Source organism: Rhinopithecus bieti, unplaced genomic scaffold, assembly GCF_001698545.2.
Source record: "Rhinopithecus bieti isolate Rb0 unplaced genomic scaffold, ASM169854v2 scaffold_21412, whole genome shotgun sequence".
NCBI lineage: Eukaryota > Metazoa > Chordata > Mammalia > Primates > Cercopithecidae > Rhinopithecus > Rhinopithecus bieti.
This window is the reverse complement of record NW_016811643.1, coordinates 1858054-1882807: the sequence shown is the minus strand read 5'-3', so window position 1 is coordinate 1882807 and position 24754 is coordinate 1858054. Positions and strand designations below refer to the sequence as shown.

The following is a 24754-nucleotide window of genomic DNA, read 5'->3' as shown; positions in this document are numbered from 1 at the left end:
TCCGTCTCAAAAAAAAAAAAATAAATAAAAAAAAAAAAAAAAATAAATAAATAAATAAAACAGTAGGGGGATAGTGACTGGGAAGGGGCGAATAATATGCTGGTAGTGTTCTGTTTCTTGATGTAGGTGCTAGTAACACAGGTGTGTTCACCTTGTGGAAAGTCCTTGAGCTGTAAACTTTATGTACTTTTCTGTATATATGTCATACTGTAATTATTACATGCCAGGCAAGCCAGGTGCAGAGGCTTGCACTTGTAATCCCAACGACTCAGGAGGCTGAGATGGGAGGATCACTTGAGCCAGGAGTTCAAGACCAGCTTGGGTGACAAAGCGAGACCCCATCTCTCAAAAAAAAAAAAAAAAAAAAAAAAAAGGAAAGAAAAAAATTGGTTGGGCACCATGGCTTACGCCTGTAATCTTAGCACTTTGAGAGGCCAAGGCAGACAGATCACCTGAGGCCAGGAGTTCAAGACCAGCCTGGTCAACACGGTAAAACCTCGTCATTACTAAAAATACACACACACACACACACACACACACACACACACACACAATTAGCCAGGTGTGGCGGTGCACGCCTGTAATCCCAGCAACTCAGGAGGCTGAGGCACAAGAATCGCTTGAACCTGGAAGGTGGAGGCTACAGTGAACTGAGATCATACCACTTCACTCCAGCCTGGGTGACACAGCGAGACTCTGTCTCAAGAAAAATAACAACAAATAAAAAAAAATTAGTCAGGTATGGTGGCATGCCTGAAGTCTCAGCTACTCAGGAGGCTAACACAGGAGGATCACTTGAGCTCAGGAGTTTGAGGCTTCAGTGAGCTACGACTGTGCCACTGTACCCCAGCCTGGGTGACACAACAAGATCCCATCTCTTTTTTTTTTTTTTCTTTTGAGATGGAGTTTTACTCTTGTTGCCCAGGCTGGAGTGCAGTGGCGCAATCTTGGCTCACTGCAACCTCCGCCTTCCAGTTTCAAGTGATTCTCCTGCCTCAGCCTGCCGAGTAGCTGGGATTCCAGGTGTCCACCACCACACCCAGCTAATTTTTGCATTTTTAGTAGCTAATTTAGTAGCTAATTTTTGCATTTCACCATGTTGGCCAGGCTGGTCTTGAACTCCTGACCTCGTGATCCGCCTGCCTCGGCCCCCCCAAGTACTGGGATTACTGGCATGAGCCATCGCCCCCAGGCAAGATCCCATCTCTTTAAAAAAAAAAAAAAAAAAAAAGGCAAGCAAAACAAAATCAAAACTCAGGAACACTAAGTTGGATGTGTCACATCTGTTACTCAATTTCTCAAACAGTAGCTACATATAGGACATCCATCAGTTATAAAAAGATGTACAAAATTCCTGCACACTCAAACAATAGTCCCAGTCCAGAATGTCTTAGTGATGTGAATGAATCTGACAGGATTGGAAGTAACAGAAGCCCAGGAAAGGGCGAAGATTTTTGTTATGAAAACAAAAATGGCATTGAAAATGGAACTATCCTACATCATCAATGATGAGATATCATCAATGATGAGATATCTCAATTTCAGAGATAACAAAAATGTGAAAAAAAAATGGCCAGTGACAATTGAAAGATACTACTAATTGTAAAATACATCCCAATTTCAGTGTTAAAATATTTAAAAAAAAAAAAAAAAAAAAAACAAAAAAAGAAAGCATTTTAAAACAAAGGAAATATAATATTCTAATCTCAAAAGGTAGCTCAATTGTGGGATAACAGATTTGTGAAGCACATCTCCTTGTACAAGCTCTTTAGTTTTAGAGATAAGGACACTAAAGCCTTCAAGTTATTAAATAACCTTACTAAATTAAAGCTCACACATCAGAAAGTTGGTAACTACAACTAGAAAGCTGGTTCCTTGAATGCTTGTTCTCTTGCCACTACCCAGATGCCTCCTTTAAATCCAAAAGAAGATTTACATATTAATTCCATATTAAAACTCTATTTTGACTTTTATATTTCTTTACTTCATTAACTCACTAAAAAATAATAAAAGTTAACCTTTAAAAATCATTTAATTGATTTTTGGGCGTGGTAGCTCATTATCTATAGTCCCACCACTTTGGGAGGCTGAGGCAGGTGGACCACTTGAGGTCAGGAGTTCCAGACCAGCCTGGCCAACATGGTGAAACCCCATCTCTACTAAAAATACAAAAATCAGTCGGGCACAGTAGCAGGTGCCTGTATTCCCAGCTACTTGGGAGGCTGAGGCATGAGAATTGCTTGAACCCGGGAGGTGGAGGTTGCAGTGAGCCAAGATCGCAACACTGCACTCCAGCCTGGGGAACAGAGCGAGACTCAGTTTCAAAAAAAAAAAAAAAAAATTGAGCTGGGCGCGGTGGCTCACGCCTGTAATGCCCGCACTTTGGGAGGCTGAGACAGGTGGATCGCCTGAGGTCAGCAGTTCGAGACCAGCCTGGCCAACACAGTGAAATCCCGTCTCTATTAAAAATACAAAAATAAAAAAATAAAAAAAAGCTGGGCGTGGTGGCAGGTGCCTGTAATCCCAGCTACTAGGGAGGCTGAGGCAGAAGAATCGCTTGAACCTGGGAGGCGGAGGTTGCAGTGAGCCAAGATTGCGCCACTGCATTCCAGCCTGGGCAACAAGAGCAAAATTCTGTCTCAAAAAAATTAATTAATTAATTAATTAAGATGAAACAATGTTTAGGAAACTTCATTTCTTGCTTACACAAGTTTGCTCTCCTTGTTCTTCAAAACCAGTGAAGCAATAAAAAGTTAGATAAAAGACAAAATTGGTAATCTCCCAGCCCCTTTCCATTCCTCTCCAAGGCCTCCTACAAGATGAGAAATGGTAACATATTTTTGTGCCCCCAAAAAACATAAATACAAATATATTGGAAAGGGTTTTGTTGCTCTCTGTTTTTAGAAAACTAGGTTTAAACTTTACACATTGCTCTGCTACTTATCTAATAATTTATCAACATCTCCCCCCAAGCGTCAATAACTAAAATTCTAACTCATACTTTTAAAAAGCTACATAGAAGTCCATATAAGGAATATCCATAATGTGTTCACATATTTTTCTATTGAGGGAATGGCTATTTTCATTGTTACCATTTCAAACAATGCTGTAATGAGTATCCTTGATATATTTCAAGTGAAAGAAAAAAACTATTTCTACACACATACTTTCCTTGTTTTTTTTTTTTTTTTTGAGGCGGAGTCTCGCTCTGTCGCCCAGACTGGAGTGCAGTGGCGCAATCTCGGCTCACTGCAACCGCCTCCCGGGTTCATGCCATTCTCCTGCCTCAGCCTCCCAAGTAGCTGGGACTACAGGCACCCGCCACCTCTCCCGGCTAGTTTTTTTTTGTATTTTTAGTAGAGACGGGTTTTCACCATGTTAGCCAGGATGGTCTCGATCTCCTGACCTCGTGATCCGCCCGTCTCGGCCTCCCAAAGTGCTGGGATTACAGGCTTGAGCCACCGCGCCCGGCCTTACTTTCCTTGTTGTCCCATGTTTTGATTACTCCCGGTCTTATCATCATCCCTACCTCCCTTGCTCAGAGAATCATCCTCAGGGTCCAGTGTGATGACAGAGAGCGAAGTAATTTGGAGAATGTCAAGATAAGACATGTGATAGTGACTGTTGGTAAATTGAAAATGGCCTGTCGGCCAGGCGCGGTGGCTCAAGCCTGTAATCCCAGCACTTTGGGAGGCCGAGATGGGCGGATCATGAGGTCAGGAGATTGAGACCATCCTGGCTAACACGGTGAAACCCCGTCTCTACTAAAAAAAATACAAAAAACGAGCTGGGTGAGGTGGCGGGTGCCTGTAGTCCCAGCTACTCGGGAGGCTGAGGCAGGAGAATGGCGTAAACCCGGGAGGCGGAGCTTGCAGTGAGCTGAGATCCGGCCACTGCACTCCAGCCTGGGCCACAGAGCGAGACTCTGTCTCAAAAAAAAAAAAAAAGAAAAGAAAATGGCCTGTCTTGGCTGCCTCTCCCAGTCACTTGCACATGCTATCCCCCTCCTCTCCTTACATGTGCTCCCTGTTCTGGTCCCAGCAGCTGCTTCCAACTCAACTGATGTGAAAAGAGTTGCCTACTTTGTCATATTCCTAACCCTGGCAAGTGCAGACAGGCCCAGGAGCTCTCCAAACAATTGGGAAGGAGAAAAAATACATTATCACTGTGAAATAATATAATCTAGAGGTATCTAGAGTAAAATGTAAAACTCTCTCTTCGTTAAGCCTCAGTCCACATTTGCCAGTGGCACTCCCCAGCTCACAAGTGACCACTGTTAGAAGTCTGTTGTACAATCTTTCCGATTTTTCCTAAGCATGTACACATACAGGTATATATTCACATACAGGTATGTATGTTTGGTCCACATACCTGTAATCATACCATATGTTCTGCAACTTGCCCTTTTCATGTAAAAATTTCTTTGACATGTTTCCATACCAGCACATAATAGATTCCTCACATTTTTAAATAATTTTCTTTTGAGACACAGTCTCACTCTGTCACCCAGGCTGGAGTGCAGTGGTGCCATCATGGCTCACTGCAACCTCGACCACCTGGGCTCAGGTGATCCTCCCACCTCAGCCTTCCGGTAGCTGGGACTACAGGTGTGCACCACCCATACCCAGCTAATTTTTTTGTAGAGATGGGGTTTCACTATGTTGCCCAAACTGTTCTCAAACTCCTAGGCTCAAACAATCCAACCACCTTGCCCTCCCAAAGTGCTGGGATTACAGGTGTGAGCCATCGTGGCTGGCAATTCCTTACACTTTTAAAAGCTTAAAGAGATCCTATGGTAAGAATGTGCCACAACCTTTTTTTCCCATTTTGCTACATCTGGACATTTAAGTTGTTCACAGTGTTTTGCCATGTCAAAGAATGCTGCATTGATAACACTGGCAGCACATCTCTAATTTTACACACAAGCTAATATTTCTCTAGAATATATACCAACAATTAGAATTGATAGGTTGAAAAGCTCGTGTATTTTAAATGTTAAAAGACATTCCCAAATTACCATCTAAAATTGTGTACTATTTTATAGTCTCACCAACAGAGGATAAAAATTCCCATCTACACCCTTCTACCAACATATTTCATCAATATATAAGATAGAACATATTATTGTTTTAATTTATATCTTATTTCCAGAAAAGTTAAACATCTCCTCACATGTGCAACTGTTCATTCTTATTTCTTATGAAAGGTATTACCATTTTGATTTTAAACATGAGGGTTCAGAGATGCTAGAATAACACAACCAGTAAGTAGCAGACATCAGAGCTTTTTTTTTTTTTAACAATTTCCCATCAAAACTAGGCCTCTTTTTGTCAAGTGTACTTCCCCCTACCAGCAGCCAGCAAACTATAGCCTGTAAGTTAGTAGCCCATATTTTGTAAATCAGGTTTTACTAAAACATAGCCACGCCCATTCATTTAAGTATTGTGTACGGCTGCTTTTGTTCTCCAATGGCAGAGGTGAGTAGTTACAACCATATGGTCTGCAAAGCCTAAAATATTTACTACTGGGGTCTAAACAGAAACAATAACTGGGCCGGGCACAGCGACTCACACCCGTAATCCCAGTACCTTGGGAGGCTGAAGTGGGTGGACTGCTTGAGCCGAGGAGTTTGAGACCAGCCTGGGCAACATGGCAAGATTCCATCTCTACAAAAATCACAAAAATAGCCAGCTGGGGTGGCACACACCTATAGTCCCAGATACTCGGGAGGCTGAGGTGGGAGGACTGCTTGAGCCTGGGAGGCCAAGGCTGTGGTGAACCGTCATTGCACCACCACATTCCAGCCTGGGAGACAGAGTGAGTGAGACTTCACGTCAAAAAAACAAAACACACACACACACACACAAAACAAGAAAACTAAAGAAAAATTCAAGTCTGGGCACAGTGGCTCAGGCCTGCAATCCCAGTACTTTGGGAGGCCGAGCAAGTCCCCATCTCTACAAAAAATAAAAAAAATTAGGCTAGGCACGGTAGCCCACACCTGTAATCCCAGCATTTTGGGAGGCCGAGGTGGGCGGATCACGAGGTTAGGAGAATCGAGACTATCCTGGCCAACATGGTGAAACCCCATCTGTACTAAAATTACAAAAATTAGCTGGCCGTGGTGGCATGTACCTGTAAACCCAGCTATTCAGGAGGCTGAGGCAGGAGAATCACTGGAACCAGGGAGTTGGAGCCTGCAGTGAGCCGAGATCATGCCACTGCACTCCAGCCTGGCAACACAGCAAGACTCTGTCTAAAAAAATTAAAAAATTAAAAATTAGCCAGGCACAGGGGTGTGTGTCTGTAGTTCCAGCTACTTGGGAGGCTGAGGCAGGAGGACCCCTTGAACCAAGGAGTTCCAGGTTGCAGTGAGCTATGATCGCACCACTGCACTCCAGAATCTGGGTGATAGAGCAAGACCCTGTCCCAAAACAAAAAAAGAAAAGCTTCTCAGTGGGGATTAGTGATGGTCTAATTGGCCACAGCCAGAGCATGGCTATGTTACAGTGTGTGGCTCATTTTCTAATAAATTTATATGCAGTATAGGTCTGGTATATAATCCCAAAGGAAAGAGCCCAAAACACTCAAATGAAGTGTTTGGTGTTGCAACACCAAAAGATTTCCTATCCACTACTCTTCACCTTCCTTGTTTCTTTCTTTCTTTCTTTTTTTTGGAGACAGAGCCTCATTCTGTTGCCCAGGCTGGAGTGCAGTGGTATAATCACAGCTTACCACAGCCTCAACCTCCCAGGCTCAAGTGATCCTCCTTCCTCAGACTCCTGAGTAGCCGGGACCACAGGTGGGAGCCACCACATCTGGCAAATTTTTGTATTTTTTGTAGAGACAGGGCCTTGCCATGTTGCCTAGGCTCATCTCGAACTCCTGGCCTCAAGCAGTCCTTCTGCCTCTGCCTCCCAAAGTGCTGGGATTATAGGCATGAGCCACCATGCCTGGCCCCTTATTTAATTTTGTCTAATGGGAAACAAACAAATCTGGTTCCTACTGTCCTTCAGTGATTTTGACAACGTAGTTCCTACCTACACACTACAATAATATAAAACCAAAGCAAGCTCCACTATGTCTACTGCTAAACACCCCCAACAAACACACATACACACCATACCACCCCACACCCCACCCCCACCCCACACCACACCACACAACCCAACACAGGTGTCTCCTTCCCTTTTGCTAGCAGATTCGCTAGGAAGCAGCTGAACATTTCCAGCATGTCAAACCAACTGCTAAGAGCTAGGGCCCCTGATCACTGTGGGAAAGGAACGCCAATTCTCCCCTCTAGATTGTACCCTTCTGAAGATCCTGGCCATGAAAGAAGTTATTTCTACAGAGAATTTTAAGCCATTCAATTCCTGTACGGCAGGCAGGGAAGGTGTCATCCTCCCCATTTCATCAGTGGAGGAACTCAGTGTAACTTGTTTCATTTCCTCTTACTTCAAAAGGTCACTTTAAGTAACAGGGTCATTTAGGTAATATCAGTGATCTTTTCAATTTCTCCTCACATTCTCTCCCAAATTTTGGTTTTACAAAATAATGGTTAAAAAAAAAAGCTATCATACTCTCCAGGAAATTTAACTTAATATAGAATTTTGAATGAGAAATTAATAATCAAAGAACAGTGCATTTTAGGCCAGGTGCGGTGGCTCACGCCTGTAATCCTAGCACTTTAGAAGGCCAAGGCGGGTGGATCACCTGAGGTCAGGAGTTCGAGACCAGCCTGGCCAACATGGTGAAACCCTGTCTCTACTTAAAATACAGAAAATTAGCTGGGTGTGGTGGTACGCACCTGTAATCCCAGCTACTTGGGAGGCCGAGGCAGGAGAATCGCTTGAACCCGGGAGGCGGAGGTTGCAGTGAGCTGAGATCGCGCCATTGCACTCCAGACTGAGGGACAAGAGCGAGACTTCGTCTCAAAAAACAAACAAACAAAAAACAGTGCATTTTCTTACACAAATAAACAGATATTAAGTGGTTCTCTGGATAGGAACTTGGCAATACATATCAACCTTAATGCCTGTAATCCTAGCACTTTGGGAGGCTGAGGCGGGTGGATCACCTAAGGTAAGGAGTTCAAGACCAGCCTGACCAACATGGAGAAAACCGTCTTAAAAAAATACAAAATTAGCCAGGCGTGACAGCGCATGCATGTAATCCCAACCACTCGGGAGGCTGAGGCAGGAGAATCGCTTGAACCTGGAAGGTGGAGGTTGCAGTGAGCTGAGATCGCGCCATTGCACTCCAGCCTGGGCAACAAGAGCGAAACTCCATCTCAAAAAAAACAAAAAACAAAAAACAAAACCTTGATATTTGGGCCAGGTGTGGTGGTGGCACATGCCCAAAATCCCAGCACTTTGGGAGACTGAGGTGGAAGGACTGCTTGAGCCCAGGAGTTCAAGACCAGCCTAGGCAACATAGTGAGACCTCATCTCTACAAAAAAATTAAAAATTAGCCAGCTATGGTGGTGCACACCTGTGGTCCCAGTTACTCGGGAGGCTGATGTGAGAGGATCACTTGAACCCCAGAAGGTTGAGACTGCAGCGAGCTGTGATCACACCACTGCACTCCAGCCTGGGTGACAGAGTGAGACCCTGTCTCAAAACAAAGAAACAAAGAAACAAAAATGTTCATATTTGGCTGGGTATGGTGGCTCACATCTGCACCAGGAGGATCTCTTGAGGCCGGGAGTTCGAGACCAGCAATCTTCTCGCCTCAGCCTCCCAAAGTGCTGGTGCTAGGATGACAGGCGTGAGCCACTGCACCCAGCCTAAACTAGTAAATTTTGTTACATACATTTTACCAAAACTCAAAAAAAAAAAAAAAAAAAAGCTGGCTGGGTACAGTGGTTGAAGCTTATCACCCCAGCACTTTGGAAGGCCAAGTTAGGAGGACTGCTTGAGCCCAGGAGTTCAAGACCAGCCTGGGCAACACAGTGAGACCATGTTTCTACAAAAAAATTAAAAATTAGCCAGGTGTGGTGGTGCACACCTGTAGTCCCAGCTACTCGGAGGCTAAGGTGGGAGGATCACTTGAGTCTGAGCTTGGGAGGCTGAAACTGCAATAAGCTGTGATCATACTACTGCACTGTAGCCTGGGTAATAGAGTGAGATGTTGTGGTCAAAAAAAAAGAAGCTCATGTTCTTTTATCAAACAATTCCAATCACAGAAATAAAAGTTAAGGAAACAATCTGAAATACAAAGATACATGGACATTAACAGAATTATTTATCATTCTGAAAAACTGAAGAAAAACTAAATATCTAACAATAAATTATGGCATGAATATACATATGATGAAATCTTAAGCAGTCACTTAAAATGTTTTAAATAAGTTTGGCTGGGTACAGTGGTTCACGCCTATAATCCCAGCACTTTGGAAGGCTGAGGTGGGAGGATTGCTTAAGCCCAGGAGTTCAAGACCAGTTTGGGCAACACAGTGGACTCCACTTCTACAAAAAATAAAAAAATAAAAAATTAGCTGGGCATGATGGCATGCGTCTGTAGTCCCAGCTACTTGGGAAGCTAAAGCAGGAAGATCACTTGAGCCCAGGAGCTCAAGGCTGCAGTGAGCTAGGACTGCAGCTGTACCACTGCACTCCAGCCTGAGTGACAAAGCAAGGCCCTGTCCCTGAAAAAAAAAAAAAGTTTTAAATAATTTTAATGACACGGGGAAATACTCAGGAAATGCTGAATTTTAAAAGCAGGATATAGGCTGGGTGCAGTGGCACATGCCTGTAATCCCAGCCCTTTGGGAGGCCAAGCCAGGTGAATCGCTTGGGCTCAGGAGTTCAAGACCAGCCTGGGGAACATGGTGAAACCCTATCTCTACAAAAAATACAAAAATTAGCCGGGCACAGTGGCATGCATCTGTAGTCCCAGATATTTGGGAGGCTAAGGTAGGAGGATCACTTGAGCCCAGGAGGTTGAGGCTGCAGCGAGCTGTGATTGTACCACTGCACTCAAGCCTGGGTGAGAGAGTGAGACCCTGTCTCAAAAAAAAAAAAAAAAAAAAAAGGTAGGATAAAACTATTATGGTATGGCCCCATTTTAAAAACTATATATACAAATATTTATAGACAGATAGATATATCATATACATATCTATCCCTCTCCCCACATACTTGTGAATTTGTATATGTGTATGTATACTTGTAAGGAAGTATACCAAATAATGTTCATTTCTGAGTTGTGGAATTATGGGTGCCTTTTACTTTCTCCCTTAACACATTATTTTTCATGTTTTCTAAATAGTACCATCATATACATTAGGAAAAAATTAGTTTCATATTGTTTAATCTAGTAATCTATTTGTAGATATGTATCATAAAAAAAACCAAAAACATAGACAAAAACTTATGCATAATAATGTTCATGTAAAGATACACAAAAAACTATTAATATATAATGGTTACTTCTGCAGGGCAGAACTAGGGCAAAGACTTTTTGGGGACTTATTTGTTACATCTATTACAAAAATGATTTGAAAAAAATTCAATTATTATTTAAAAAAACCTGAAAGCATATAAAATTCCTATATGATAGACTATTATGCAGCCATTACAAATATTTATGAAGAGTATATATAAATTTATATAATGAAAAAATGGTAAATGGGGAAAAAAGCAGAATATAAAATTTTAGGTAATATATGATCTGGAAATTGCAAAACCAGAAATATGCAAGCACAAAATACTAAAAGAAAATATGCTAAAATAAGAACAGTAGTTTTCTCCAGATAGTGGGATTATGGGTGATTTTAGTTTTCTTCCTTATACTTCTCTGTGTTTTTCACATGTCCTAGAATGAGTATATACTATTTTCCAATCAGGCTCAAAAAATGTTTTTGGTTTCTGCCCTGTAATGAAAAGCCCGCTCCTTGTGAGAAATTTTATCCACAAAGAATTATCAGTAGTAAGCAATCCACTAGCAATAAGACTGTTCATAATGTATATGCCTAAGAAAATCATCTTTGGTGGGTAGTGAGCTCAGTTTAAAGGGACACAGCTCTGACCACTTCCTGCCTTCTTGCTTTTGGAGTTGTTTTAGTAAATATAACTGAGGAATCAAGATCCCAAACATGACATGCCTGACAAACTTTATACTGTATTGTAAGAACCAGGACCACCACCTTCTCTCAACCTAACCTCTAAGACTTTACACTGAAGAACAGACAAGATTTAAATAACATAGATTGGGTCATGTTAGTCTGTAAATCAAAAACACTTAATAGCTAATTCCATGAAGAATAAAATCCAAATCTCTTAGCCTGACACTTAAGGTTCTCTAAGATCCAACCCTCAAAATTTCCTTCCCAGCCTCATCTTCAGTTCATTCCCTAAAATATCCTCTATCTCAGGCACATTTTCCCCATATATGCCAGGCATTTTCCAAGCTCTGTGCCTTTGCCCATGGTGTGACCTCCATCAAATGCCCTGTCTCCTAAACCTACTGAACTCCTATTATTCCTTTACAACCTGGCTAAAATGCCTTCTCCCTTCAGAAACTCTCCTTATCGCTCCCACAATCAGGAACAATTGTTCTTTCCTCTACATGCTCCCATATTGCTTGTTCCTCTGCAAAGTTAATTACAATCCTCCCTGGGTGGATGCTAGCTGTAATACTTGTTTCATTTTACTAAACTCCTGGAAGGCAGAAACCATTTTAAAATCATTTCTACTCCAGCACACTGCTTGCACACAGTAGGTACTAAATATGCTGCCTGAGTAAATGACAGCCAATTGGCCCTAATCTGAATTCTTTCAGTGGTACAGCCATGGATGGCAAATTGTCAAAGAAGCTAGTCCCTCTAATTGCAAGTTATATATGTAGCATGAGTGACCAGCAGAAAATGTCAAGGGCTTGCCACTTCATGAGGACTGGCAACATGACTACGTTTACACAATCCTAATTAAAACTAAAGGGCACTGAGGGAAAAGAAGAGAAATAGGGAGATTAAGAGGTGTGGATTCTACAGGTCACCTCCTCTCCTTAGTGAGCTTGCTAGGCACTAGGCTGGAAGATCTGGGCTACAAAGTAGCCTATTTTATCTTTGAGGTCACCTATAGGATCTAAGTATTGAAAAGCAACTGATTATGCCACTTTGTCCTCCAGCAACTGGCCCTGCTCTTGGGCATTAACTTCTAATCCTGGTACACAAGACTTTTTCTCTAAATGAATCCCACTGTACCAATCATGAGGAGAATCCCTTTAAAGAAAGGCTTGAAATTAGTAACAGCAGGAAACAAAGTCTCTCAATTCTCTGAATCACAATATCTACACTGTCCATTTTGATGAAATTCACCCCCACCTCCTTCAAACAATAAGTCCTACCAAGGAATGACTTCTCTTGGGACTAACATGTCCTGTGATTGTTTTTCAGGAGCAGGCTTCCAGTGCCTGCTTCTCATTAAATAGCTACTTAATATTTGATCATCCAGCTGTGACTCTAAGTACAGAGTAAAGTAACTATAATTTAGGAAGTAAAAAGGAAATTCCACTCCTACCCCAAGTCCAGGAGTCAAACAGCTTAGAATAGACATTTCCCTACCTCAGACCTCCTTAGGCTTATCCAATTTTCAGATCTAGAACTTTTAGCATCTCTTAACTTTTCCAATATAAAAATGAAGAAAACAATGTTTAAAGTAAGAAAGAGAACTGCAAATGATTATACAGTAACTTAGTGACAGAATCTTTTGAACAGGCTGTCTAATACCTCATTTTACTGATCAGTTTTGAAGACCACCATTTCCAGGAACAGACTACAGGGCACTATAATATAATCAGCTTAATTTGCATATATTCAAGGTAACAGCCCCTATGCTTGACCCCTTCACCATCTTCCTGCCTACCTTTTTTCAAACCCACAACTGCTAACAACAAAAAACAAATCAATGTAGTGATTTAATACATCATTTCTCCCTAAAACAGACTGGAGCTACCAAATCATCTGCTTCAGCCTCATCACCTGGGACTCATCTTGATTGATTTGGGTGTGCTGGTGGGCAGTGGCTGCCACAGCCTGAAGAACTCTTCTAACTCTTTCTGTGGGTCTTCTGGAGATGGGACTGCAATGGCTCCTCAGCTGCAGTTTCCTATAGAGCAACATGTTTCAACTCTTTTCAGCCCTCAACACACTTGTGATTTGGGAGGAGTACCAGGAGAAAGACCAGTTTTTGGCAGGGCACGGTGGCTCACGCCTGTAATCCTAGCACTTTGGGAGGCCAAGTCGGGTGGATCACTTGAGGTCAGGAGTTCAAGACCAGCCTGGCCAACATGGTGAAACCCTGTCTCTACTAAAAATACAAAAAATTAGCTGGGCATGGTGGCACATGCCTGTAATCACAGCTACTAGGGAGGCTGAAGCAGGAGAACCGCTTGAACCCGAGAGGTAGAGGTTGCAGTGAGCCGAGATCCCGCCATTGCACTCCAGCCTGGGTGACAAGAGACCCTGTCTACAAAAAAAAAAAAAAAAAGGCCAGTTTTCTCCACTATCTAGTCACCCCAATGTATAAGCAAGCATATGCACAGTTACTATAAAGGAAAGTGACTTGTTTTCAAGCAGACATTTCTAATCTTATTAAATCAAATGAAAACTGCAATCAAAATACTCTCCTTAGGAAGTTATTTACTCATTCTAACAAAACACTTCTTTGGGAGCTGCTTTTAAAGTCTACTCCATGTGAGACAAACAGAAAAATTTGGTGTTACTGTTTTATAGTCACACCTCATTCTTCACCAAAAAAGGTATGGCCTTGCATGATTATTTGGCTCATGGCATCTTCTGGCTGTTTCTAAAAACGGAATCCACCACGCTAAGAGTAAAGATTTGCTACCTCTGAGCATACTCAAAGATTGGCTCAGAGGTAATCTGAGGCAATGACACCATCACCAAAGGAAATCTAAAGGCTGAGAACACAATTACTTTGAAGGGGTCAAACTTATAAACATTGTAATTACCCCATAATTACAATCAAGGGGGCAAGACATATACAGTATCTGTCACATTTGTTCAGCTATTACATTACTTTATAATTACACATTATATAATGATAAATTTTGGCCCTGGAAGAAATCTTCAAGATCATATAATCCAAACTGTCCCTTTACACATATGAGAAAAGTTCAGTCCATTGACGTTAGGCAATTTGTCCCTGGTCACACATCTGGTTAGCGACAGTCAGGACGAGAAACCCAGACACCCGAACTCCCAGCATAATGCACCCACACATACTTATGCATACAGCTCCTCCTCCCCTGCTTCTCACTTCCTTCATTCCCCGATCAAAAGGGACATAAATAACTTGGGACACTAAAGCACACCAAGAATGGTTCTGAAACCCAGTAGTGGAGAAATAATGGCTTAAAGACCAGGACTTCTCTGCAGTGGCCTCAATGGCCAATGTTTAGTGTCTGGCTCACAAGAGTTCGAGGCAATCTACTTCAGAGCAAGGTCCAATGAAAACCTCTGAACACCACCCTACCACAGTTAGAAAAATATCTTTATTAAACCTCTCTGCTCTCCTCCTACAGTAACCTGTTTGCTTCAAATAATTGAAAGACAGTCATTCTGAAGAAACTGAGTCAGGGAAAAAGTAAATAGTAGAGCTCCTGCTCAGGACAAATCTGACCTATGAAAAAGTAGAGGGCAGGAACCATTTTGACTTACCTCCTGGTGGAAGCCTCCACGCACTAGAACAGGGTGATCCCTGGCAGTCTGGCTTAGTTTCCACCTAGGGAAGGGGCAAAGGGACAGGAATGATTACTCATTCCCCTAACCTACCCACTCTTGGTCAGCTCAGCCTCACGTTATCCTGGGCAACCCCAGCATTCTGTGGATCGGACAGCAAGCAGAAGGGAAGCCATGCAGGCCAGGTCAATGGGGTGAGTCAGTGGCAGAGCAGGAAGAGTCACTGGGGCAGAAATTCTGGCCTTCCGTGGCAAGACTGCCAAGCCACACCCACACTTGGTCAGCACTGTGAAGGCCCTGCCCTGTTAGGATTTCAGTCTCTAAGCCAGAAAGCTGCTTCCTCAGGAGGCCCCACACCACTCTCATTTTCAAGTGTCCCTCCTCCTGCTCAAAAATCTTCCACAAAAAAAAAAAAAAAAAATCTTCCACAGTTTTCTTCTCCCTAAAGCATCATATCTAAATTCTTTGGCTTAACTTTCCAAATCCTCCATTATATGGCCTCAAGTCATTTATTCAACCTTATTTCCCACTATTCTACAGAATACACTCTGAATTGATCAAGCCAATCTTCCCACTTCTCTCTGCGTGAGCCAAGCCTTTTCTTATTTCCCTGCCTTCAATTATCCAGGAGTGGTAAATTCAAACGTCGTCAGGGGTCAGGCAAGTAACAGAAACAAATGATCCAGGCAAGGCGCAGTGGCTGACAGCGGTAATCCCAGCACTTTGGGAGGCTAAGGTGGGCGGCTCACTTAAGCTCAGGAGTTCGGGACCAGCCTGGGCAACATAGAAAAACTCTGTCTCTACAAAAATACAAAAAATTAGCCAGGTGTGGTGGATTGTGCCTGGCTTCTACCTACTTGGGAGGTTGCAGTGAGCCGAGACCACACCACTGGACTCCAGCCTGGGCAAAGGAGCGAAACCCTGTATCCAAACAAAACAAAACAAAACAAAACAAAACGATCCAGCGGGGCACATGGCAGATCTAGGAAACGATGCACTCCCGTAAAGGCATTCAAATATTTTAATTCAAATATTTATGTAGTATCTCATTGTGAGCATCACAGTAACCTTTTTTTTTGAGACGGAGTCTCGCTCTGTCGCCCAGGCTGCAGTGCAGTGGCCGGATCTCAGCTCACTGCAAGCTCCGCCTCCCAGGTTTACGCCATTCTCCTGCCTCAGCCTCCCGAGTAGCTGGGACTACAGGCGCCCACCACCTCACCCGGCTAGTTTTTTTGTATTTTTTAGTAGAGACGGGGTTTCACCGTGTTAGCCAGGATGGTCTCGATATCCTGACCTTGTGATCTGCCCGTCTCAGCCTCCCAAAGTGCTGGGATTACAGGCTTGAGCCACCGCGCCTGGCCACAGTAACCTTTTAAATAGTTACTAATACTCTATCTTGCAAATGAGGAAACTTCCCCAAGGTTAGGTAACTGGCAAGATGCTGGGCACAGTCTCTAGACCTGTCTGATGCCAAAGCAAGAGGCTGCTAGCAGTACAAACACCATGGAAGATACAGAACCCTCAAAGTCACTTTTCATGATACACAACCTTAATAGTAGGATGGGAAGCCCAAATCACAGCTTATCTAACCATATCCCAACTGCCTCCAATTCTGTCCATCTTCCAAACCCCATCTTTCTCCCAAAATATTTCATTCCTAGTTATTCCAAGTCCTACTGAATTCCTTCTTCTGTAAATTCCTACAGGGTTTATAGATTAGATAGCACAAATAAGTGCTAAATTATATACTGTCTTACAAAATCAGATACTGCTTCTATGTATTTTAGTGTCAGCCTCATCAATCAAACTATTAATCTATATAGTTCTACCACCAAAAACGCCTAACCTGAATCTAATCCAGAAGAAACAATCAGACAAATGCTATGAAAGACAAAAGGCATTGCAGATTAAAAAAGAACTGTTCGCCGGGCCGCGTGGGCTCAAGCTGTAATCCCAGCCACTTTGGAGCCGAGACGGGCGGATCACAAGGTGCAGGAGATCGAGACATCCCTGGCTAACCCGGTGAAAGCCCCGTCTCTACCTAAAAAAATATAAAAACTAGCCCGGCGAGGTGGCGGGCCCCGCTTTGGTGTGTCCCAGCTACTGGGGCTGAGGCAGGAGAAGGCCCGTAAACCCGGGGGAGGGCGGGAGCTTGGGCAGTGAGGGCTGAGATTGCGGCCCCACTGGGGCACTCCAGCCTGGGCGCAGAGCGAGAGCCTCCGTCTCAAAAGAAAAAAAAAAAAATAAAAATAAAAAAAAATAAAAAAATAAAAAAGAACTGTTCAAAGTTAAAGCAGACTAAAGACATGACAGTCATGACAAGTGCATAAATACATGCGTGATCCTTCAGTGAATCCTGAATTTTAAAAAACTCAATAAAAGACATCATTGGGAAAATACAAGAAATCTGAATAAGTACTATACATTGGATGCACTGAATCAATGTTAAGTTTCCTGAGTGTTAAGAGTACTGTAGTTATACAGGAAGATACTTTTTTCTTATGAAATACTTGCTGAAATAAGGATTAAATAATATAATATTTATATCTAACAGTCAAAAAGATTCAGAAAAGATAAATAGAGAGCAAATTTGGCAAAATGTTAACAGGGAAGCTAAATGAAAAGTATATAAGTATTTGTTATATTATTTTACAAAATATCTATAGGTTTGAAAATTTTCAAAATAAAAAAATTTAGTAAGGAGCGAAATCCTGTACTATATACTTTTTTATATACTCAGATCTGTGACAGATATAATAGGCACTCATTACATTAGGTATCTGCTCACTACCTAAGAAAACTGGGCATTTGGAGGTCAGCAATCAGACAGCGTCCACTTTGCTGCAGCTCATGAGGGGTATAGTAGGAAATTCTTAGGGAATAAGAGGTTTCTCCAAAACTCACATTGTCGGCCGGGCGCGGTGGCTTTGGCTCAAGCCTGTAATCCCAGCACTTTGGGAGGCTGAGATGGGCGGATCACGAGGTCTGGAGATCGAGACTATCCTGGCTAACACGGTGAAACCCCGTCTCTACTAAAAAAAAAAAAATACAAAAAACTAGCCGGGCAAGGTGGCGGGCGGCCTGTAGTCCCAGTTTCTCGGGAGCCTGAGGCAGGAGAATGGCGTGAACCCGGGAGGCAGAGCTTGCAGTGAGCTGAGATCCGGCCACTCCACTGCAGCCTGGGCAACAGAGCAAGACTCCGTCTCAAAAAAAAACAAAACAAAACAAAACAAAACTCACATTGTCTCACCACAGGAAATCTAGAAAAGCAGGCAATTACCTCTCTCCTCATTGAGGCCATCACAGAAGTACAGGCCATCACAGGGCTGAATGCAGTTGCTGCCCACACGTTGGTACCCAGTGGTAAGGTGGATACAATGTGACCTCAGAGGACCAAGTGTTGAGGTCACATTGCATCCACCTTGCCACCAGGTACCAAAAATTTGACAACATGCAAAACAAGTGTCTCTGGCCAGTCACAGGAAGGCACTCAAGTATCAAATAAACATGCCTGAAATGCATGCAGTCTTTCCTTCTCACCAGATAAACCAGTTCTCAGCTGCAATAAAGCAGAAGAAATCTGCAAGGCTGAATCACTGGCATTTCCTGTGCAGACTTCAAAGAAACTGGCCCTTCAATAGGACAGAAAGAGCAGGCGACACAGCTGCTAAAAGAGGCCTCAACCCAGGATCATGCTATGCAATAATGCCTTCTCTCCCTTCTACAGCCATCAGATACATCATTTTTACTTTTGCCAAATGGCCCCTTATTAGGGCGACTGATTATCTAATGGTCAACCTTTTACCTTGGTTCTCTCCTCCCCTCAATGAGACCCAAGATACTGGCCTTTCCAGACAGCTTCTCCCCCAATTTTCCAGAGGAATAGTCAAAACCATTCCCCTAAAACCTCTGTTAACTGGAGTAAAATGTATAGTGCTGTGACATGGAATTTGTTTATCAAACCTATCAGGTTTAGCCTTTTTACCAAAGACTTAGAATGAAAACCTAGAAGGCCTGCTTGTCAAGCTTTGGAATTAAACTGTGAATCATAGACAATATAATGTTTTTAGATTTAACCAGGCAAGAAGATCTCAATAGGTCTGATGTTACCAAAAAATAAGAAATAATGTAACAGAATTAAGTATAAAGTCCTGTATTTAGAATAAGAAAACCAAACCAACAATCATAGAATAGTAGAGACTGGTACAGAAGTTCAAACTGCTATAAAAAGGCTGCCTTTGGCCAGACGCAGTGGCTTACACCTGTAATCCCAGCACTTTGGGAGGCTGAGGCGGGTGGATCACCTGAGGTCAGGAGTTCAAGACCAGACTGGCCAACATGGAGAACCACCATCTCTACTAAAAATACAAAAAAAAAAAAAAAAAAAAAAAAATAGCTGGGCTTGGTGGCACATGCCTGTAATCACAGCTACTCAGGAGGATGAGGCAGAAGAATCACTTGAACCTCGGAGGCAGAGGTTGTGGTGAGCCGAGATTGCGCCATTGCACTCCAGCCTGGGCACCAGGAGTGAAACTCCATCTCAAAACACAAAAAAATCCCCAGAAATTAACCAGGCAGTAGTGGTGTATGCCTGTAATCCCAGCTACTCAGGAGGCTGAGGCAGGAGAATCACTTGAACCCGGGAGGCAGAAGTTGCAGTGAGCAGAGATTGCACCACTGTACTCTAGTCTGGGCAATAGAGCGAGGGTCCATCTCAAAAAAAATAAAAAGAAGTAGTTTCTGTAAAGTACTTAGAACAGTGCCTAGTTCACAGCATATACTGGAAAACAAAGTCACCTATTGCTATTACTAACTGTTGATAGAACAGACCAGGCTGGGTGTGGTGGTTCATGCTTGTAATCCCAGCACTTTGACAGAATTGCTTGAGCTCAAGAATTTGAGACCAGCCTGGGCAACATACCAAGACCTCGTCTCTACTAAAATAAAGAGTTGCCAGGCACAGTGGCGAATACCTGTAGTTTCAGCTACTCAGGAGGCTGAGGTGGGAGGATAGCTTGAGTCCAGGAGATTGAGGCTGCAGTGAGCTATGATGACGCCACTGCACTCCAGCCAGTGACAGAGCAAGACCCTGTCTCAAAATAACAAGCAGGCTGGGTGCGGTGGCTCACGCTGGTAATCCCAGCACTTTGGGAGGCCGAGGTGGGTGGATCACCTGAGGTCAGGAGTTCGAGACCAGCGTGGGCAACATGGTCAAACCCTGTCTCAACTAAAAATACAAAAATTAGCCAGTTGTGGTGGCACGTGCCTTTAATCCCAGCTACTCGGGAGGCTGAGGCAGGAGAATCGCTTAAGCCCGGGAGGCAGAGGTTGTAATGAGCCAAGACTGCACCACTGCACTTCAGCCTGGGTGACAAGAGTGAGATTCCATCTCAAAATAAATAAATAAACAAATAAATAAATAAAATAAAAATAATAAACAATACAAAAAACAGACCAGATAACCTGAACACCTTCCTATTAAATATGCCTGGAAGTGCTCAGAAAAATATAATAAACATCCTTTTAGACTGTGCCAGCTATTAAGGTATTGTCTCTCAGCTCCAAATCTACCATTATGCTCCGCTTTGTGTAGCTGGGGCCTGGACTCCACTAAACCCCATTTCCCATTTGCCAGCTGACTCCCTGTCAACAGGGGGTGATAAAGGGAAAACAGAAGACAAGAGAAGACTACAAGAGACTTCCTCCTTCCTGTAGCCTGATGTTTCTTGACAACAGAAGTTGGTTCTTCCCAGTTGCTTTCTAACCTCCCCAAACCAGCCTCCTGTCACTCAAAGGCACCAGCATCAGCTAAGTAAGGCTCAACAGAAGCCAGCTCCTCCAGGTTCCTCCTATGAGGGCCTGAGAAACCAACAGCACCAGGCAACACCCTCTCTCCAGAGAATCTGGGTGCAGCTCCTCCAGATCCCTCTAGACTTCTAGGTTCTGGTAACCCCAACCTTCCTCCCTGTTTTTCAGTCCTGGATGAGAAAACTTCTTTATGCAGTTATTATATCGAAGTTACTTTAATATTCTCTTTTTGCTTTTTCAGCCCTCCACCAAGGCTTTAAAGCAATCTCCTTTATGGATTTCACTCTATTGTGTGGTTTCTGTTTTGCTGATTGGATCTGAACTGACATATAGATAAACTGAGCTCTCAAGAAAGTAAGAAAAATCCCCAGCAACCAAAAACAAAGAATTAGTGAGGAGGATTGAGTGAGCTGATGACATAGCTGTCCTAGCAGTGTATGGAATTTATAACACCCTCATAGGTTCAGAAGACAGATCTTGAGTCCACAAAAGGCACTGAGATCCCTGTGCAGAGGCGAGTCTCTTAAATTTATACTAAGATAATAAACTAGAAAACAAAAATCTGTCCAGAGAGAAATAAAAAAGCTTGCCTTGCTCACTTAGTGAGATAGGAGGGAAAAACCTTCTAGGAATTCAAAACAGGCTGGGTGAAGTAGTTCATGCCAGTAATCCTAGCACATTGGGAGGCTGAGGTGGGTTGACTGCTCGAGCCCAGGAGTTCGAGACCAGCCTGGGCAACATGGCAAAACCCTGTCTCTACAAAAAATATAAAAATTTGCTGGGTATGGTGGTGTGCACCTGTAGTCCCAGCTACTTGGTAGGCTGAGGTGGGCAGATTGCTTGAGCCCAGGAGGCAGAGGTTGCAGTGAACCAAGATCCTGCAACTGCACTCCAGCCTGAGCAACAAAGCCAGATAGATCCTATCTCAAAAAATAAAATAAAATAAAATTCTAGAAAGCAGAAATTAATCTGTAGTGAAAAACAAACAATCAATCAGTGGTTCCTGGTATCAGAGTGAAAGGAAAAATGGACTGTAAAGAAGTATGAGAGACAGGCGCAGTGGCTCACGCCTGTAATCCCAGCACTTTGGGAGGCCAAGGAGGGCGGATTACCTGAGGTTGGGAGTTCAAGACCAGCATGACCAACGTGGTGAAACTCCGTATCTACTAAAAATACAGAATTAGGTGGGCATGGTGGCACATGCCTGTAATCCCAGCTACTCAGGAGACTGAGGCAGGAGAATCGTTTGAACCTGGGAAGCAGAGGTTGCACGGAGCTGAGATTGCACCACTGCACTCCAGCCTGGGGAACAAGAGCAAAACTCCACCTTTTAAAAAAAAAAAAAAAAAAAAGCATGAGAAATCTTTTGGGGGTGAGAGAAATCCTCTGTATCTCAATTATGGCTGCTGTTTACAGGTGTAGACATCTGCCAAAACTCAACTTTCTTTAAAATGATTTCACACACAAAATTGAAAACATGAGACAAAACAAGATCACGAAAACAAGCAGATTTGAAAATGAATCAAAGAGCACTTCCAATAAATGAAAAAGTTAGCTAATAAAAATAAGAATTCAAAAAACAAATCAAACCTAGCTGAAGAGTAAACTAGTAAACTAGAAGATAGATATAAGGAAATTATCCACAAGTTAACACAGAAAAATAGAAATGGAAATTATGAAAGAAGGAATAAGATGTGGATGACAGAATGAGGAAGTTCAACATAAGTTAAGCATGAGATCTGAGAGAGGTAAAGAGATAATGATTGGGAATTTTTACACAATTAGTGAAAATACATGAAGTTTCAGATTAAGGAATTACTATATGCCCCCAGTATATAGTGATTTAAGAAAATGGCCGGGCGCGGTGGCTCAAGCCTGTAATCCCAGCACTTTGGGAGACCGAGATGGGCAGATCACGAGGTCAGGAGATCGAGACCATCCTGGCTAACACGGTGAAACCCCGTCTCCACTAAAAAATACAAAAAACTAGCCGGGTGAAGTGGCAGGCGCCTGTAGTCCCAGCTACTCGGGAGGGCGACGCAGTGAGCTGCTACCCGGGAGGTGGAGCTTGCAGTGAGCTGCAATCCGGCCACTGCACTCCAGCCTGGGCGATAGAGCGAGACTTCGTCTCAAAAAAAAAAAAAGAAAAGAAAAGAAAAGAAACTTAAATTCACGCCATGTAATGGAAGTACAGAACACAAATGACAGCAAAGAGGATCTTAAAAACAACGAGAAAGAAAGACAGGTTACCTACAATTAAATAAGTTAATCTGTAAGCATAGTTCTCAGGAGTAACAACAAAAAGCCAGAATTTCAATGAAAAAACAGTTTCGGTTTTTTTTGTTTTTTGTTTTGAGACGGATTCTCGCTGTCGCCCAGGCTGGAGTGCAGTGGCGTGATCTCAGCTCACTGCAAGCTCCGCCTCCCAGGTTCACGTCATTCTCCTGCCTCAGCCTCCCAAGTAGCTGGGACTACAGGCGATCACCACCACGCCCGGCTAATTTTTTTGTATTTTTAGTAGAGACGGGGTTTCACCATGTTAGCCAGGATGGTCTCGATCTCCTGACCTTGTGATCCGCCCCCCTGGCCTCCCAAAATGCTGGGATTACCGGCGTGAGCCACCGCGCCCGGCTGAAAAAACACTTTCAAAGTGCTAAGAGGCAATAATTGGAAGCCTAGTACCCAGCTAAACTACCAATCAAGACTGAAAGTGAGCTGGGCAGGAGAATGGCGTGAACCCAGGAGGCGGAGCTTGCAGTGAGCTGAGATTTGGTCACTGCACTCCAGCCTGGGCGACAGAGCGAGACTCCGTCTCAACAAAAGACTGAAAGTGAAATAAAGATTTTTTTTAAATGAAGACAGTATTTACCACTAACAAATTCTCACTGAAGCAAACATCTGGGGGATGTATATATCTATGCAATAAAAAAGGAAGGAATAAAATGCAGGGAAGAACGGTGAAACAGCCAACAGCAGACACACATGGGTAAAACAAAATAATCACTAAAAATACAAAACAATATACATATTTTAATTGAGTTGGGGGTCTCACTCTGTTGCCCAGGCTAGCTAAGAACTCCTAGGCTCAAGCAATCCTCCTGCCTCAGCCTCCAGAGTAGTTGGGATGACAGGGCAAGCTACCATGCCCAGCTACAAAATAATAATTATTAATTAAAATTGTTCAACATAGAGATGGATTGACTTTGGGAATGATCTCATTCTAGAAAGTACTCACTTTGAGTCTGGACAACACCTTTTGGTATGTTTAGTGTACACTGGGTAAGAGGCTGAATTAAATGACCACACCATATATTAGGTTAATGCAAAAGTAACTGCGATTTTTGCCATTACTTTCAACAGCAACAACTGCAATTACTTTTGCACCAACCTAATATCTTCTGATCATAGTTTTATCAATTAAACACAGCTGTCCAAACAGCCACTGATCAGCTCTGTTCAGCCACCCAAGCAGCGCTATGCCCTCATCCTAACAGTTCTAGAATTCAGTTTTGTTTCAAGGCATTCTTCCCACTTCCATGTTCCACATGTAAAAAAGAATTCTATGTTTCTTAATTCGCTTTCAGGTAAGATCTTTAAGCTTTTGGAATGTACAGCTTTTCGCTTTGAACTAAAAGCTCAGACATTACAATTAGTCATCCCTTGCTTGAACTTAGGCTAAGAAAATAGTACTTTTGAAGCTTTCACAAAGAAGTATGTGGTTCTTCCTCTAAAGAAGAAAATATCACACAGAAAGTGGGAGAGAAGAAACACACACCCATCTGTGCTGACAGAAAGCACCTTACATGATCCTCATGTTCGCCCCAGATTCCCATCTATTCACAGCAGTAAAGACAGGCCCAACTCCCTCACCATTAAAGCTTTAAAGACCAGACAACCCAGAAGTTTGGAAACACAGAACCAGGCAACAGATACTAGAGAGAGGGAACTATGTATTAAAGCAAGAAACTATCATCACGTTTTCAAGAAGGAGTGCCATTCCAGAGAAGACAGCTTAATACTGAGGTTCAAATGCCACTAAATGAAAACGGGAAAGCGAAGTTCCTGTGCCCTTTCAGCCCAAGAAATTATCCCAAAGCATACATTTATTCCCATTACATGTCGCAAATCCTGCCTGGCCATTAGGATGCAGTGACGAAAAAGTCTCTCATTATCTAGAAGGGCAGACAAACTCGCATAGACTCTTAAAATACCAGATGACAGGCCGGGCGTGGTGGCGGGCG

General features: G+C 43.0%; 1 protein-coding gene across 4 annotated transcripts in view; it reads right to left on the bottom strand.

Annotated features, from left to right (window-relative positions):
• Positions 1-24754, bottom strand: part of NUMA1 (nuclear mitotic apparatus protein 1) — an 85532-nt gene that overhangs the window by 59458 nt on the left and 1320 nt on the right. For 3 of the 4 annotated variants that reach the window (XM_017894331.1, XM_017894334.1, XM_017894333.1), the window contains exon 2: positions 14685-14748. The exons of the other annotated variant lie outside the window; for it this stretch is intronic. The gene's annotated coding sequence lies outside the window, so the exon portion shown is untranslated. The remainder of the gene's footprint in view (positions 1-14684; positions 14749-24754) is intronic. 4 annotated transcript variants of the gene reach the window in all.